This window comes from Dermacentor silvarum, chromosome 6 (assembly GCF_013339745.2).
Source record: "Dermacentor silvarum isolate Dsil-2018 chromosome 6, BIME_Dsil_1.4, whole genome shotgun sequence".
Classification (NCBI taxonomy): Eukaryota; Metazoa; Arthropoda; class Arachnida; order Ixodida; family Ixodidae; genus Dermacentor; species Dermacentor silvarum.
In genome coordinates, this window is record NC_051159.1 from 13,583,763 (window position 1) to 13,590,145 (window position 6,383).

Below are 6,383 nucleotides of genomic sequence, written 5' to 3' on the forward strand. Positions count from 1 at the left end.
CACAGCGGAGCGAACACGAACTTGCATAAACTTGATTATTTTACCTACCAACAGTCTTGAAAGAACTTTAAAGTAAAACTACGTTAGTTTTCCAAGCTTCTGAAACAGCAACTATTTCATATTTTGTCAGGATCTCTTTGTCACTAACAACGCGCTTATACATTATGCTAAATACCTTATCCTTCTACATAGCAGCCTCGGCTCGCGCTGGAAGACCGCACTGCTCAGCTCGAACCTGACAGCACAACTCTGGGCCGTTCAGCGAGCCGAGGAAGCCGCTACGAGACAAGGGGTGCTATAACGTAAAATGATTCCAAACTGTTTTGATTCCAATTTCTGCAATTAGCCTCCACGATTGCTCAAAACATTTTTGGGCCACTCCCAACTTCGCCTGTCTGTCACGCGGCGTCACGAAAACCGCGATAGCTCCCCATCTGATATAACGTGTACACACTGATTATGCAGGATTAAACCGGACAAAAGAAAAATAATCATTCCTGATTCGACGCCTTTTCACCGTTAGCCCTCTGCTATTGGTCCAATGTTTTCTGGCTACGCCCACTTCGCATGTCTGTCACGCGACCTCACAAAACCACGAAAATTCATCACGTCAAAGTGACGTGTACGTGAAAAAAGGAAAATGCAAGGAACTCTACGGTGAGCTTTCTTCGGAAGAATAATAAGCGTACTCTTCGCAGACAACGGACCAGCATTTAACTCCAAAAAAAATGTGGTGGATCCCTCTTATATAGGAATCGGTATAGAACACGAAAGTGAAACGTGTCTTCACAGAAGTAGTGTAATGTTTATTGCACATTGATATATAATGTCTATTGGTGTTTTGTGGCTAAAGCGCCCTTAGGCGTTGATGCACCCACGCTGACGCCTGGTGGCACGTCTCCTACATCACGACTACCAACGTCGATGACCATGAGCAACCGTCGTGCATATGGAAGCTGCACTACGCTGCACACGCTAGCACAACGCGAAAGACGAAGCACGTAACTGACACACTAATACAACGCGCAAGACAAAGCACGTAACTGAATCGTCACCGAGTCAAATCAGCGCATACAGCGCGTCGTAATTGCAGCCTCCGCGATCAACTTCAGAAACATTTTCAGAGCTAATTGCGGAGGCCACGCTCCGCTGTGCTGAGTACGGTGAACTCCACCTAGGTGGCGTTGGTAGTGCTTCTTGATGTCAGCGTCCCTTCGAATGCTGGCATCGAGGCGTTGTAGTGCTGAGACCACCGAAGCGTTCACTGTCGGTGCGCGTTAGTGTCATAATGCAGTACTTCTCTTTTCTGCTCGTAGGCGGCGGCACCGCCCCGAGCAAGAGCGCGGGTACACGGAGGAGTGTTAGATATATAAGGCGCGTCTGTGTAGCTCTCTGCAAATGCGTTTGTGGCGCAATGGGTTAAACGCTCGGCGATCTATCGTCGCGGACCGAGAGGTCGTGGGTTCGATTTCCAAATTTTGCATGTTTGTGGAACTTTTTCTTCTGATTTCTTTCTTTGTATTATGTTCGTGTGACGTATTTCCGTGACTTCCCTGACGTATTTCCGTGACGGAAATACGTCAGTGAAGTCTTGGTGGACCCCGGCATAAAACACCTTCGTGTTCAAAAAAATGTGGTTGATCCCTCTTATATAGGAATCGGTATAGAACACGAAAGTGAAACGTGTCTTCACAGAAGTAGTGTAATGTTTATTGCACATTGATATATAATGTCTATTGGTGTTTTGTGGCTAAAGCGCCCTTAGGCGTTGATGCACCCACGCTGACGCCTGGTGGCACGTCTCCTCCATCACGACTACCAACGTCGATGACCATGAGCAACCGTCGTGCATATGGAAGCTGCACTACGCTGCACACGCTAGCACAACGCGAAATACGAAGCACGTAACTGTGACACACTAATACAACGCGCAAGACAAAGCACGTAACTGAATCGTCACCGAGTCAAATCAGCGCGTACAGCGCGTCGTAATTGCAGCCTCCGCGATCAACTTCAGAAACATTTTCAGAGCTAATTGCGGAGGCCACGCTCCGCTGTGCTGAGTACGGTGAACGCCACCTAGTTGGTAGTGCTTCTTGATGCCAGCGTCCCTTCGAATGCTGGCATCGAGGCGTCGTAGTGCTGAGACCACAGAAGCGTTCACTGTCGGTGCGCGTTAGTGTCATAATGCAGTACTTATCTTTTCTGCTCGTAGGCGGCGGCACCGCCCCGAGCAAGAGCACGGGTACACGGAGGAGTGTTAGATATATAAGGCGCGTCTGTGTAGAGCTCTGCAAATGCGTTTGTGGCGCAATGGGTTAAACGCTCGGCGATCTATCATCGCGGACCGAGAGGTCGTGGGTTCGATTTCCAAATTTTGCATGTTTGTGGAACTTTTTCTTCTGGTTTCTTTCTTTGTATTATGTTCTATGACGTATTTCCGTGACGGAAATACGTCAGTGAAGTCTTGGTGGACCCCCGGCATAAAACACTTTCGTGTTAAAAAATGCATTAATATGCCGAACAAAACTGAAAATTTTCTGAATAGACACAGACCGCCCCGTTCCGAAAGAAATAGAAGATGGCTGACCGCCGATTGCCCAGGCCCTCGCTACTCGCACCTGCTGGTGAGCACTTATTTGCGCATGATAAACCTTTTTGCGTGGCAGTAAAACGTTATCGAGCCCTTTCGGCACGCATACGACATCGCTCTGCCAACTCTTCCTTGCTGAGGATCCATTTTAGCGGCATTCTTATCCTTCCGTTGCACGCCACCGCGATTTTCTACCAGCCACCGCAAGCTAAGTAAGGCGACGCGGACCAATCGGAGAAGCCGGCACCACCCTCTTCATGCGGTTATCTGTTTTCACTGTGCTGGCTCGGCCCCATCGAAACCTTCTCCACTAGAGCGTGCTCCTTGCCTCTTGTCAGCCAATTAGATAGCATACACCTCTCAGTGCAGGCAATGTTATTGGTTTTGAAAGCGAACAAATGAGACCTCCTATAAACGAGGAGAGTGTTTGATTGGGTTGTTCAGACAATGATGAGGGTCACCGCCCAATGCTTGCGTCTGTGGTTACGTAAATTTAACGTCAGGAGTTTGGAATCAAAACAGTTTGGAATTATTTTACGTTATAGCGCCCAAGGTCTCGGAACCGCATCCGCGGCGGGTGCCTCGACCCACTAAAGAGACGCCAGACTCGAATCTGATTGATTTGAAAATAAAGCTTACGTTCTTCTTCTTCTACATAGAAAATTCGGGTAACGACGTATTGGAATGTAGTATTGGCTCCTTGTACCACCTTCTAACTACATTCTAATGAAAGCCATATAATTATTTGATAACTTAATACAGACTGTCACATTGTGTCCGAAATACATAAAACTGAACAGAAACACTTCTGAAACATTTTACTAGAAGCAAATTGCCCCATTTCGCTGGAAACACCACTGCCTGATCCTGACGCAGGTTTGCATGAGATATTTTTGAGCGGTTTCTTTTTTTTTTTGTGAAGCGGCTCGAGATGGGGAACTGCTGCCCCAGTGGTGGCGCATTACCACACAAGCCACCTAATTGGGCCGCATCCTCGCGGCAGCCGTTCATACGCGCGCGAATAGTGACATACACCAGGCGCGCCCCAAAAAGCGGCTGTCAAGTTCGGCTCTCCGCTGCCGCGCCTTTCGAGTACAGTATTCTCCCACACCGGAACATAATCGCAGAAATAGTCATGCGACACCCAAACACATAAATTGCAAAGGCTTTGCAGCCTCTGCCACGTTGCTATCAGATCTATCACTTCATAGCGATCCAGGCAGTTGCTAGCATCAGCCATATAGTAAGCCTACGTCCGTGTACTTTTGCACGTACGTGCATATTTAACATTAACATCAAGCTCTATTTGAGTCTCCTGGATCGCTCCATATGGTTTCAGAAAACTATGGGTGAAAATTTGCTAAAACCAGTTGGACAGGCTCTCACGAACTAATCACCTGGTATCGTAAAGGAACTTCTCAAAGTATTGGTTGACATAACCTCAAAGGCGGAAATTATGCAAATAAGCATAACACTTGATATCAAGGGCTTAGCTGATGACAACAAACATTCTCTGAGGAACCAAAGAGATACGGCAGGAAATAATTTAACTCAAGCAATAGTCGTCGGAACAAACTAGAACTAAGAAAGTTCCTGTGGGTGCAGATGAATCATTGCGTCATATGATGCAAAATACAGCAACCTGTTAGAGAACAGAATTATGAACCGAAGACTTGAATACCGTGCATCGTGTTCCGACCAAAAATAAGACTAAAAAAAGTATTGTCATCAGGTTAAGTTCTATAGCAATACGAGACAAAAATAATCAAGACTGTCAAAAAAAGGATGCGATCCGCGTCAGCACTCGTTCTACTAATGAGCTAATATTCATCAAAGAGTAAGCTCGTCCAGAGCACAAGCAAGGTTCTCGTAAAAGCTCGCCAGGCTAGAAGATCGAAAAACGAAGTAGGTTTGGCTGTCATCGGCCGAAAACTTAATGCAGAAAACCTACAGTTCTCGAGTATTCCTTATCACTTGTGAGGAGGACCTGCAGACGGTAGTTTAGCTGAAACTCGTATTTGACGCTGGTTAGCGCACCGATCCTAACGTTTTCAGCCAGTAAAGTTGAGTGTGAATTTTACATAACTCAGTGAATTTTCATATTTTATTGCAAGATTCAACATTTTCATGAACACAGACATGTTTCAACCTTTTTTGGCGCAGCACAATATTACATTTCATGTAACTGGTACAACAGAAACTTGGCTCCGAAAGGGTGCGCATGTTTCCATTCCTGCTATACAGTCCTGTGAGAAATTCTAATATTGCAGCATAACGTGGTAGTTGTCCAGCTTTACTAATTAAGCAAACTTCCTATTCAGAATTGTCTGCGACGTGCAAATGAGTGACAGCGCTATTAAATCTCTATTTGCTATTGTACATTCGCGCGCGCTAGTTGATACGCAGCACCGAGCTCGAGACTACCAGCTTTTTATTATTCATCGGGATCTGTTCTAGTTCTATTCTAGTTGACATTAAGCGCAAGAAATGAACCTGGGCAGGCCATGTAATGCGTAGGATGGATAACCGATGGACCATTAGGGTTACAGAATGGATACCAAGAGAAGGGAAGCGCAGCCGAGGTCGGCAGAAAACCAGATGGGGTGATGAAGTTAGGAAATTTGCAGGCGCAAGTTGGAGTACGTTAGCGCAAGACAGGGGTAATTGGAGATCGAAGGGAGAGACCTTCGTCCTGCAGTGGACATAAAATATAGGCTGATGCTGCTGATGATGATGATCCATGTTGTTGCTGACCTTATCATTAATGTTTGCAAAGATGCGAATGGCAAGTACTCTTTCCGGTTACAATCACACAATTTTAAGACTACACTCTGTGAACCTACTAAAATTTTACTGACTTCATAATGACTATAGGCCATGTCTTGTGCAACAATGACAATTTGACAATACTAATATAATAACGATAATAACAACAGCCCCAATTTTGGTTTATTACGCTGCATAGAAAATAGGTTTGCAAGAAACGACCGTTCAGCAAATCGCAGAGCTAGCTACATCAATTTACGGAACAACTTAAGGAACCAGAATTCGATGAAGTATTGTAACGTGACACTCACATCAATTGTGCGAATTTTTACACGCTTTAAGGCGAATTACATCTGAATGTACCATAACAAATGATGCCCCTGCACTCCTGAGGGACGCCTGACTTGACCTCTAGGTAATCTGACGGCGTTATGACATAGTTCTCATCCACTTTAAAACGCTTGAATTTATAGTAATCATTCGAAGTTTTTCAAGAAGTAGTGGGTTGGAAACAGTGTCAAATGCTTTGCTGAAGTCTAGAAAAATGCAATCTATTTGCCCACCCAAATCCATTACAGACGCTCGCTAGGACATTATAGAACTCAGGAAGTTGTGTCGTACATGAAAACTCCTTGCGAAAACCACGTTCACTGTTCGTTAGCAACGCGTTGTCCATTAGATGTTTCATTATAGCCTTGTATATCAAATTCTCCATGATATTGAATGAAATTGATGCAAGCGAAATAGGTCTATAATTAGTAACGTCTTTTCTTGAACCTCCTCTATGAATTGGGACCACGTTTGCTACTTTCCAGTCCTGTGGCAGCTGACCAGTAGACAACGATTTTTCAAGTACGAGATTAAGTTGAATTGAAACGGGGTGAGCATACTGTTTTAAAATTCTTGGCGAAATACCATCAGGGCCAGTAGCCTTACTTTCATCGATATTCCTAAGCAGAGCTTCAATCCCGCTAACGTTAAGTTCGATTGGTTGCATAAGAGGAGCGCTGCTATTTGAATATTG